The sequence below is a fragment of the Haliaeetus albicilla genome, chromosome 3, assembly GCF_947461875.1.
Source record: "Haliaeetus albicilla chromosome 3, bHalAlb1.1, whole genome shotgun sequence".
In the NCBI taxonomy this organism is placed as follows: domain Eukaryota; kingdom Metazoa; phylum Chordata; class Aves; order Accipitriformes; family Accipitridae; genus Haliaeetus; species Haliaeetus albicilla.
The window spans coordinates 42362411-42375044 of NC_091485.1; the positions used below are offsets into that span (position 1 = coordinate 42362411).

The 12634-nt window shown below is 40.9% G+C and overlaps 1 protein-coding gene across 2 annotated transcripts in view; it reads right to left on the reverse strand.

Annotated features, from left to right (window-relative positions):
* Positions 1-12634, reverse strand: part of RPL7 (ribosomal protein L7) — a 197424-nt gene that overhangs the window by 62695 nt on the left and 122095 nt on the right. The window lies entirely within an intron of this gene.

Sequence of the window (12634 nt, forward strand, 5' to 3'; positions counted from 1 at the left end):
TCAGCAGATGAAAGTGTCTTTGTGGGGATTAGCTTTAATGAAAAGAAAAGGGATAGTTATTTTGGTAGTTTGAAATCTTCCATAAATCAAAGCGAATACTGACAAAGCAGGTTCATACGGTAAGAATGAAGCTATTGTGAATAAAATTAAGGGAACAGCTACTTTTATATAAATCACAGGCCAGGACAGCATTTGTAAGAGAGTTCATGGGAACAAGATCATTTAACTTCTTCAGGTGTAAATAAGTGATATTTAGCTAATGTTAAAGCATCCCTAAAGAAAAACAGATGGATGAGGGTCCTTAGTAGGGAGTTTCTTTTTTGGTTTTCATTTTCTTTTCTTTTTTGCATGCAAAGAATACCCAGCTAGTTTATCTTGGCCACTTTGTTCTATGCAGGGACAAACCGCCAACATATAACTTATTTTTTACCACTGCCAGAGAGCAGGTCATAGGCAGAGAAACTTTAGTCTGGATCACTGATAGCAGCTGTTTCTGGCTGGTGTAAATTAGAAAGTTTCTTGGTCTTCTGTAACGTGGCCTGGAGGAGCTCATGGGGGCCATGGGGATAGTGGCAAATAGAAAGAAATGCAAACTCCACACCTTCTGGGGAGTATTCATGTTCAGCTCCTGAACTTTAGACCTCCTATATACTCCTGTGCGGTTAATGTGCTGTATAAATAATCACCCCTTGAGCTCCTCCGGGCAGTGACTCAGAGCACCCACGCTGAACACTTAACCCTCTCCGATGACTGTGGCCTGAAGTTAGACTATACCTGTCAATGTACCTAACAGCTCCCTCCCCTTTACGTTCTCCTGTTGGTTTATGCTGTGCCTTCTCCATTGCTTTATTGCGACTTTTAAATTTAATCCTCGCAGACGTGAGAATGAACTCCAAACTCATAATTTTAATATTGGAGTGGGTCTCTCTGCCTCTGACTTAATTGAACATCCTTTCAGGTGGACTAAGGCAAATGGAAAAGCCACTCAGATCCAGGTTTCCTTGTTTTCAACTATGCTTTTGTACTGCTATCAGACGCACTTTTTGAAAAATGTGTTAAAACACTTGGTCTGCATGTTGCAGGAACTGTTGCTAAATGGTTGATTGGAACTCAGAAATGCTTGCTCATCACTCTAAAGAAATGTGGCATTCAAAGTAAGGCTCTACATAGAAATATAAACTTATGGTACTGCTCAGTTACCATATTGGAGGGCTTCCCATACTCTGGAATCTTTCAGTTTGGGGTGGTTTTATTCTTTTATGCTGTCTTTCTCTTGGGCTCTCACAGCAGAAGCTTTCATGGGACTCCTGAGTGAGTGACAGAGCTCTGCTGAAGAGTTTGTGAATTAGGTTCTTACTCTATTTAGAACGCAGCTTGTTTTCACATTTTTAAGACAATTTCCACATAACTGAGGCTAACGTTTAAATATTTAATATGGATCTCTTTTCTAACCAGTGCCAATTTTTCCTTCTTCTTATACAAACGTGCTTTCTATTCAAAGTCAGTGGGAACGTGTACATGTGTGTGTGTGTGTCTGCCTTCTAAAATCATAGTTTGGTTATTGCAAGTTTTTTAGGGAAATTGAAGAAAATGACTATGTGGTTACATAGCAACAAGAGTAGGATTAAAAAATAATTTTCATGGAAGAATTTACCATACTGCCTGGTATAATTACTGTTCCACTACGTAGTTTTTAGGGTCATGGTGAAAAAATAAAAACCCCAGACCAACAAAAATCTGTAATTCATGATGTTTACGTGATTCATAATTTACAATGGGAAGGAAAAGGAACGTTATGTGAAAAAATGCTATGCACATTTTTGCACAACATTATACTGATATATGAATCATGCTTGTCTTTGGTTAACTCAAGGGAAATAATCCCAGTAATGTATGTAAGGCAGTCATGCCCACATGTCTGGGGTTTTTTATATCCAGATTTCAGTGGAAAGAGAGATACTTTTTAAACAGATGGCAAACAAGCCCCTTTCCCCCCAACTACTTAGCAAATTTAATAACATAGCTAATTATAGGACCGTGTATATCAATCCATTCATGTGCTTGCTCCATATATTTAATGTCACAAGTCAAAGGGATCTATGGAATTGCTGGGCAATGGCAGCTAAATTACGTCCAGAGAATACTCCCTCTTTAAGTACACTTTTGAGACCGAGTCTCTCAGGATTCCTATTGGCAATTCAGTACAAAAGCTAATGTAAAATTCTGTAGCCACAGTCTGGCAGTGATGTTAAGAGAAGCTGAAACACACTCAGAGGCTGCATTTTTCTGGTCTAAGGTGATGTCCCATGTCGTGTTTATTCTCAAGGGTCAGAAGGAAGAAGGTGAGGACCTGTGAATTTTCCCCTTGGCTGCTGGCTGTGTCATGGGGCTGTGATGCTCCCAGGGCTGTTGGCAGGATCACCACAGCCATCTGCTGAGTTGGAAGGACTGTTCCCTCCCTCACCCAGAGCTACTGCATCTCTTTTAATCTTTCTGGACCCTCCCCCACTCCGCTCTACTACAGAGGACCTGGTCACAACTGATGAAATACTAGACCAGATCAGCGTTGATTCAAGCATGTCAAGCACCTACATACTACTGAGAGCTGCCTGTTGGGGGTCAGTGAGTACTAGGAGCCACCACTTAGACCTGTGAAGCATCAGCCCCATCTTTGACTGCAAGCAGGAGGGAGCCTGAGTGCTTCTTGGTGGTGCATCTAATGTTATTTTGCATGCGTTACAGCTAAAGTATGTGTGACGCCATTCGTGATGGAGGTCAGAAGCAACTTTGAAAATATGCCTTTGCGAGGGGAGAGGCATGCTAATTATCTGTGAGGACAATGGTTCATTTTGCTGTGACTGACAGGCTGGAGTACCTTGTAGCAATAAAAGCCTGATCTCAAGTGTCAGATGCACTGAGTAAATATATATCTGGGGTTCTTACATCAAAAGCTGTCTGTACAGTAAGGAAAACAAGCTCAAACCAGACCATCTCTTGGTTAGTTTTATATTTGTCATATGTAAAAGATTTGTCAGTCAGGAAGATCTGGCTGTTTACATCACCAGTTCTTTTTATGTAGAATTCAAAGCATATTACTAATAAAGTATAAAGATTCAGGTTAAAAAATGTGAAACCTGTAAGAGAAAACTGTAATACTGTCTGGAACAGGTTAAACACCAAAAAGGTCAGGGAAAATTTAGAGTATCCGAGTTTCATAATCTATGGATCTGCCTACACGTATCTGTTTGCTCCAAGTGCTCTTTGTGATCTGTCAGAATTATTTAAAAACTTTAAAAAATGTATGGAAACTAATTTAGTCACGTATCACAGACTAGCTCAGGAAAGAGAAGAGTCTTACAAATCACAGAGGTATTAAGTTGGGGGGGATTCAGCAAAGTGAGGGTTGGTGATGTCTGTTTCTGTGCAAGTGCCATCCTCACCCTCCAAGTGTAGGGGCGAGGTGTCTCAGTTCATTTAACCATTGTGGCACCCATTCAGTTCCCACAAAATGCTGAAAACTCAAAATATTCATGCTGCAGAAAGTGGCTCAAAGCTAAACTCCAGTTTGAATTTCCCTGCTAATTTCCATCATTTTGTTACTTCCATAATTAAAATCATTTTCTCCCATTTTTAACTCTTGGAGCTGTCAGAAAAGCAAAACAGCAGTAAATTTACAGGCTCCTACACTAGCCCCACAAAGGCAGGGTTTTTCTCCAGCCGCATGGTCCATTTGTACAGCCCATGGTGGGGTGGAGGTGCTGATGCTTCAGTCTGCTGCTCGCCCCATTTCTGCTGCAGGCTTGTGCTTGTAGAGCAACAGTCCCACACTTCTGTGCAAAAGTCTTCACCTGAAAAAGCCTCCCAGGAAGGATTTCCACTGAGACCAGGCAATGGACTCGGCCCTCTCTGCTACCGCTGCCTTTCTCTGGCACCTCATCTCAACCCATAGTTAGTCTGTGCCTTTACTCCAAAGGCAGCATCCCTTCCCCATGGATGTATTTCTCCGAAGTGCATTGCAATCCTGGAAAAAACCCTCCCCTGCCCCTCAAATCCTATATGCTTCCCAAAGTCTGTAGGTTGCTTTTAAAAATAGAGCATGCCCTGGCTGCGTGTCTCACTGGGCAGAGGGCCTACTGCCTGTCATCCTTGATGTCTCTCTTACTACTTGTTTCAGCTGGTTGTTTTCTCGGTATTTAAAGGCTCTGTTGTGTTCCACACTTTCAATTAAGGAGGAAAAATGCTCTCTGTGTTGTAAGAGTGAAACTGGCAGTTGTACGCTTTGGTTTGTAGCATAAACAGTTGCACAAGGATTCATTGGCAACCTTCCCTTCACTAAGGAGGCTATCAGCTAAATGTCACAGATGTGTCTGGGTCTTGCCAAGAGCTGGAAATGTACTGGGAAACTTCTGAAAATGCCCTCAATTAAAAAAAAAAAAAAAAAAAAAAAAAAGCTCTCAAGGATGTAGTGGACACGTGCTAGCTGCAGCAGAGGATGGAGACTCTCCGAGCATATGGCCAGCGTCAATTCTTGCGCATTCCTCCTTACCTCTGGAGTCCTCTTCCTCATGTAATGGGCTGTGCCTCTCCCCCCAACTCGAAGTGAGTCTTCCTCCTCAGCAGCTCACTTCTTCCGTGTGGCCTATAAAGCTGAGCTTTTCCTTCTCAGTAACAGGATCACAAATAACATAAAACATTAAAAATGTCCTAACCCCTTGACACCTTCGTTATAACCAAAGCAACAGCATGAACTTATTGCTGGAATGCTTGCCCTCCCTTCCCTCATCACCCATGATCACTTCATGGTTTAACTACAGCCTAATCCTGCAAACACTTCCTACCCAGCAGAGCACTTACCAGCGCCGAAGTAGCCCGCTGACGTCGGTGGATTATTCCAGGTAGTACGTCCTCGGAAAGCTAAAGAAGTGTTTGTACCGCTGAGCCATTTGGTTTGCAAGCTCTTGGGGGATATTATCTTTTGTCTATAAAGAATCATGCACACGCGTGGTGCTGTATAAATAATTAATAATAACAGAACTCACATCAAACTAGCACATATGGGAATTCATACCACTGGCTTTCCTGGCTGCTTGAAGAAAAATCACAGAATTATGGAGTTTGGAGAAAACCTCCTGATAGCATATCTGGGTTTGTGGAGTTCACCTCACTTTGGGAAAGTGTTTTCTCTTCCTCTGCACCAGAGGAAACAGTGAAGGACCTTCACCTGGCAAGAAATGCACAGGAAGCATATTTTAAGTTAATCCAATATCTGATGAATATCTCCCAAAGGTAAATTAAAGCTCTTATCACCCTGCCTAACCTTTAATTGCATAACACAGGAGGTCTGGGTTTTATCAAACTGTTGACTCTTTTTTTTGTTAAGAATTCTTTGGCTTTCAGCAATGTTGCACAAATTGTTCCTTGGTGAAGGCCGTAAGCAATAAAATAAAACTGCTAATTTTATTTCCAATGCACTCACCCTTTTTGTTCTTAAATTTTGTTGTACCCTTTTCTTTCCGAAATATGACAGAATGAATCTGAACGGATCCAAGTTATCAAACAAAAATAAAAGATTAAACCAGGGAAAGCAAGTATGCAAGCAAAAACAGAGCTGAGAGGCCACAGAAGCTTGGAGCTCTATGTGATATTAGAATAAAACTTCTGGATTAAAGAGAAAAGCAAAAGACTCCCTTTTTTTTAATATGATTAAGAACATAGTTCCCTCTGGACTTCAGATGCAATAGATGGTTTCTGATTCCAAGAATCCATGAGAATGAGCCTTTCTATGAAGATACTGTGTATGTCATGGTCATACATTTCTTGGGCTTGCATCACCTATTGCTCAGAGGGAAGTTCATCACTCAAGTGCAGCAGTCATGAAGGAAGGTAGTTTCCTTCTCAGTAAGAAGACTTCTGTTTCCTTATGGACAGGGTGACATATGTGCATCACATTCAGCTGCTGTACTTTCCATATGCTTTTGCAGACCAGACTGAATTGTAAGATGCACAGGATGAGATTACTATGATTTTTTGTTGCAGTGACAATGCCTTTGATTAGAGTGTACAATATACTTTTCTACCTTCAAAGAGTGCTTTAGCCACCAGAACATGGAATTCACTGGGCTACTTTCCATCTCCATGGAAACCATTCCATTTTGTACAGAATAATTTAATATTCAGTAGTTCAGAGTGTACAAAAGTGAACATGAATACCTGCCTCTTGATTAGCTAATATTGATATTTCACTATTTTAAGGAAAGAACTTGGAACACCAGGCTCCTTCTATCCTACTCTGCAAGTACCATAAGCACCAGGTGGTAAGAATACTTTTCCTTTCTCACTGATTTAGTGAATGCTGAATAGATCTGTCCAAAGTGAAGAGGACCAGCTGGAGACATGGATGACACCTTGCTTCAGCAGAGACCACAGCCTGGTGGCTCAGTGCATTCTCCAAAGCAAGGTGCAGAGGAAGAAGTTAATCTCCCATCTTAACTGAAAAGCAGATTTTTGTTGGCAGGAGTTCCTCCTTCACCAGTACTTTGTATCTTGCCCAAACTGGTAAGAATCCCTGAATGTCTACAGGATAGGGTATCCTGTCCTTGGGTGAAAGGGAGCATCCGGCTTCAGATTCCCAAAGCGTCTGAGTGGGAAATAGTTCACATGGCTAAGATCAAAGTGCTTCTGAACATGCCCAGAAATGGAGATTTACATGGGCAATCTTCTGCTTTGAGAAATTGGCTGGCTGTGGACTTTAAGATATTTTGTGTTAGATCTGGGGTGCACAGAGATTTTTCCATACCTAATTTGCCCCCAAATAAGGCACTTACTTAAACATTTGTGTATCTAGAATGTAGGTGCTTCTTAAAATAGCATTCTGTTTTCAAATTGGCAGATGATAGATCATTTGTATACATACATTTAAATACACACAGACACAAATATATGTAGTTTGAATCCATTCACACACATGGAAACACACAAAAATATATATATAATATTTAAGCATAGTATGCATATATAATGATATAATATATAAAATATATTTTATAGATATATATGAATTTTTAAACTCCATTCAAAAAAGTCAGTACTGTCCCTTTTCCCAGATTTTACAAAGCTATTTTGTGTTTATTCTTCAACTGAAAAAAAATGTGAAGGACTTCTGTTTGTAGAAGGAAAGAAAACCATGATTTATTTGGGAAGGGTTTGTCAGGGCTTTTTGGTAAACCAATATTTAAAAGAAAATAGCAAAAAGAAATCATGGAAGTTGTTAAGTCTCTGATTTCTCACAAACTTTTGTTTCACAAAAACTTTTTCTTAATCTTTTGAAATTTGCATGGAAACTTTTGCATCAGCTCTTGTGCAAATGCAGCAGTTAGGAGTACAACTGATGCAGAGGGAAGGGACAGAAGTCTCCTGTACTTACCTTCAGATGCCTGCAAAATCTGCCACAAAATTTTGTACATAAGGGTGTCAAGGCCTTGACAGTGTCCTTCCTCCTTAATGAGGCACTTATGTTTGTAGGTCTTCACAACAGGCTGATAGATCTGCTGGTAGTTCAACAGCACTTTCAAAATTACTCAAAAGGTGATATTCAAGATAATTGTGCCCAGTTGGGATCGGATTTTCAGAAGACATCAGAAAATCTCATCCTTTCTGGTATATTTTAACTAGGTCAGTGTTGTTAACATTCTGGCCCTGGGTTATTTTGTCTATGAGTTAGAAGAAACATTGAAATAGTAGCAACATCTTTCTCTGCGCTGTGTTGATCACACACAACAAATATTTCACAATAATAAGAGTAGCTTTGTTGAAGTGAGCTGCATAAATTGACTGCACAGCCTTAGGCCTGGTGACTTTTCTTTTGTAAGGAACTATTTCTTTTTGTGCTCATTTAATTGTTTACTCCTACCATGTATTGTGCACCAGAACTGTAGTCTCTGCTTACCAGGTGCCTACCTACACTATTTCTGGTGCACCTGTAAACAATTCCCAACTTTACAAGTTATCATTGGGGTTGAACTTTCAATCACCAATAACCCTGGTGATATAACAGCTGGGGACTTGGTTAAAAAGGCTGTGTGTAAAAGCTGGTCGGAGTATAGTTACTGTGCTGCACTCTGGACTGGTACAGCTTACCTGACAAGAAAAAAATTTCTGCACCTCTTTTACTTTATATTTTGTTTCCATATAGGAGGAAGTCAAGTTTGGTTTGCAATAAATTGTCATTTTATGACAATACAAGGCAAGAAAGTTCAGTTTAAATACTTGGGTTATCACACTTACATTTGATTTAGCTAGCTACGTGGCTTGGGGGTACAATACTGGATTAAATTCAGGTTCTATTGAAGTTAATGGACAAACGTCTACTGTCTTCAGCAGAGCCTGGATGGAGCCTAGTCTTTCAGTTTCAAAAAAATCAGGTATATTTTTAGGCAATAGGTAATTCAATTTTTGCACCGCAGACAGATGTCACTTTTGATTTCTTTTTCCCTACCCTATTTAAATATGTCTTCTTTGCTTTGAACCACCTGTGAAGACCTCCTGTCTTTAAACCTAAATAAATTAAAAAAACCCAAATCTATCTCCAGCCCAGTTCAACTACAGTGAATTGGGGGTGGGGTGGGGGGTGGAAACAGGCCATTATAAAAAAGGGAATTAGACTATATTGACTTTATTATTATTGCCCTTGAACATTTTTAACAGGTACCAGTGACTTATGAAAATCTATGCTGCAGATATAATCACAAACAAAAGTAAGTAAGCAGGCTTAGGTGATCTGTTTGAATGCACAAAGATATTTTTAATTTATTGTAGTGAGAGGCATAAACTGTTTTATCCAGGTTAATTTTCCTCTCATTTATTGTGTGCTGTCCGATAAAACTTCATGGGTATTCAGGCTCCCCTAGATCCTGGTTATGGTAAATTAAGGAAAGTTTGGCCCTTAAATAAGTTATATTTGCAGGTTAGCAACCACTCTGTTTTGCTTTCTCTCTTCTCATAAATCAATTATTGAGGTCTATTTAATTAAGAACAGATTAGAAACATTTTCATTGTTGTGTTTTAAATTTCCTTTGTACTGAAGTGCTACGGAGTTAAAACACCAAGCACAAAAGTGCACAGCCAACCATGACTAACTGCATAAAGCAAATAACAAGCTGTATGATCAAAAACGAAAGCCAGTGCCATTCATGTGGAATAATAGAAATCGTACCACCAAAGCACTTCATACACTTCTCATCTACCAACGTACACACTTGCTCAGCTAGTATCACGCCTCAGGAATGCAATTACAAACAGAAAGGGACCTGCACGAGAGGTAAATACCCAGAGGGGAAGCCACATTTCCCTGTGCCTAGTCCTGATGGTACCTTGCCCCTTCAGCTTGAGGTTCATCGGCCGTGGGGAGGGAAAGGCAGAGCAAGCTGTTACTCAGGACATGCTTCTCTCCTTCCAGCTCTTCTGGAGTTATATGTGGAGATAAATTCTTCTTCTGGAGATATATTTGGCATAACCGAACACATGCCGAACACTGTTGCTCAGCGCAGGTAACTTGCCGTGTTTGAGCTGGAAGGCTGGTGAAGGACTGTCACTATCCGTTCCCACTGGTCACAGAACAATGTCCCCCCAAAGCACACAAAATCATCATGCAATGCTGTGTTCAGGGATCTGACATAGTCTTGTCTTCACCATCATTAAAAAGAACCTTTCGCCCTCCACTGATTTTTCTCAGGGGTTGCAAAGGCCATTCTTATTTGAGCAAAGAAAATCTTACCTGCTTATGGGGTGCAACTGAGAGTGGGAAAATGCTGGATGTTTCTGGGAGAGGATAAAAAGATTTTACGAAGCGTATTTTTGTTACAAAGTGTTTTGAAACAAACAAATAAAAACCCAACCCTCTGCCCACTAACTGGAAAACAAAGCCAGCTTAAAATTTTTGCTCAACTCTCGCTGCAGGAAATGGGAAACTTTCTGCTGTTTCGTGGGGAATTGGAGCAGGCCAGAGGGACGAGAACAACAACAAGCAGCCACCCACCAATAAAATGCATGTAGTAAAGTGCTGTCAGAGAGATCAAGGGCTTTGCATACACTTCAGGAAGGATTCAATTTCATTGTCACTTCAGGCCAAGGAGGAGGAGATTCCATATTCCTGCAGTCATTCATCCTGACTACTCCCCTACTGATTTTTTAAATCTGTTGTGCCTCAGCCCTTTCCTCATGCTTCAGAGGGGAGAGATGGGAGAGGGAACAAGAGCTCCTGAGGTTCCTCTCTACTTGTTATCCAAAGAGCCTCTAAAAATGCTGCTGATGAGCGCTGAATCTTTTAAATCCTATGACTATGACTTCAATCAGGGGAAATTATATGCCAGCATAATTCTCTCTTGAATTCAGTGGGGACTCTACCTATGGGGTAAATTCACCTCCACTGTAAATGGAAGGTGAATGCTAGGAAGGCTGGGGACAGAAACCTTCACCCTCTTTTCTAGCTCTATGGCCCCGATGCTGTGTTTTGCATTTGTTGGAAGCAGTACATCTGTCCCTTTGGAAATCAGTGCTCTATGTATCAATGTGAGAACAGAAGCTTCCAGAGTGTATTGAGTTGTTGACAGGCCAGCGTGCAATTGCAGATGATAACTCAGATATAAAATTAACCATGTGAATTCTCGTCCTTCGAGTTGTATCAGATACCCCATTGACTCAGTGATGAGATTTTCCTGTGCAAGTGCACTGACCCCCAGAAGGCGTTGAGGAGATTTTCTGAGAGGATACCTGAGGGTCCTATTTTCTCTTTAGTATAATTCCTCCAGATTAATGAGTGTTATAGGTCCAGAACTGATGACAATTTAAGTTCTGAGTCCTTAATGAGTTGAACACAGTGTACACCACAGTGCGCTCAGTTGTCTGCTAGATAGGCAGACTGCCTATGCTAAGCCTTGTTCCTTATTCTTAAGCACCAGTTTGCACCTCAGATCCACATGTGTAAAATATGGCATTTGTTCATCTTTGAAAATGCTCTGAGACCCAGGATGAGAGGTGTGGGATGTGTGCTAAACAGGGAACTAAACTATTCTCAGTACATTGCAAACAGAATTTTGACAAAGTCTCTACCTCAAAGAACGTATAGTCTAAAAAATAAAAATTAAAAAAAATATTAACTGCTATCAGAAAAGTAAACTCAACCCTCATAGAACTAATAATAACTTTCAAAAATATTGATACTCTTCCAGTGTCCATCATTAGCTAATTATTAAACAAAACTAAATATAAAGTTTGCTCTGTTCCACGTGCCCCTATTTACAAACTCTTATCTAATTTTAGGAAGCAAAATCAGAAAGAAAATCAGGTTAGGAAGGAAAATAAAGTGGGTTTTAGACCATTGGACTTAAGACCTCCCCAACAGCTTTCAGATGCTGCCAGCTCAGGAACTAAGAGGAACAGCTGTGAACTCACAAGACTGAAGATCGGAGACAAGTCCACTGGCTGCTGCAACAACTCTGGTACAAGAATTTTCCTTGGGCTCTTGGGAGGTTGCTAGTGATAATACCAAACTACATTTAAAGTGCATTTCTGTATATGTGTGTGTGAATACCGCAGGATTTTCTTTGAGAAACTTCTCATGTATGATATGCAGGTGGACAGACTGAAACCTCTTCATTGAGACAGGAGCCTTGGAGTGCCTTAGTGACACCAAAATGACATCATGGAGTTCAGCTGTGGTATCTTGATGAGCTCCATAGTGAAGTCTCTGTGATCCCATCCATACCTGCAGGGAGCAGGAACTCTTTCTTCAGATTTATGTCAGGAAAAGCTCTGTCTTAGCCTTCATTGGAGCCTCTTCGATGAGGCTTTTAACCTGTGGCTTGGGAGGTACTTTAAAACCGTCATCTCTGTGCACTTTACCTGAGGCTGCCCAGAACTTTCTGACTAGTGATTACAACAATTATTAGTCAACCCTGCATTTGGAAAATAGTTAGAAATCCTACTACAATATGACCCTCCTCCCCAAATCTGCTCCATGTTTATTTGGTTTTGAGAAAAAAGAGTGAGCCCCCCCCAAAGCAGTTACTTGCCTTGGTTTTTGTCAGAGTCAGAATCAAGCATGCTTCTGACCACCAAGAGGACCTGAGATGATAACAGTTTCATAGAGATTATCTTTCTTTACTGTTGTCTTGACTGGAGGGCCTGAATGAGCCATCTTGGGCCTAGACAGCTGGTTGCATGCATTTGGTTGCAATTTGCTCATTTAGAGTGATGCGAGCATCACTTTGCTGTTCTCCACATGCACTGGAGCAAGCCTGGTGCTCAGTGCAGAGGCCACCTGCAACAAGGCAACCAATCTGAAGTTTACTGGGCACATTTTTGTGGCTGTACCTAGAGAACGGCACCAAGTATCAAGCTGCACCTTGAACTGAGCAAACCGGTACAAAGGGTTTCTCTGTAGTGAGAGGACAGGGAACACACCACGGAGGTTCTGTTAATGCCAGTGAGACCATACTGCCAGTCTCCTTGTCACATTCTCCCCAGCAAGCTCAGCCTCTCGCCCTTAGGACAGAGTTGTCAAGGAATGGGTTTGCCTCTTCCTTTTGTTCTTGTTCTCCATGGGAGGGGACAGTATTGCCATTTGTATTCTGCATAC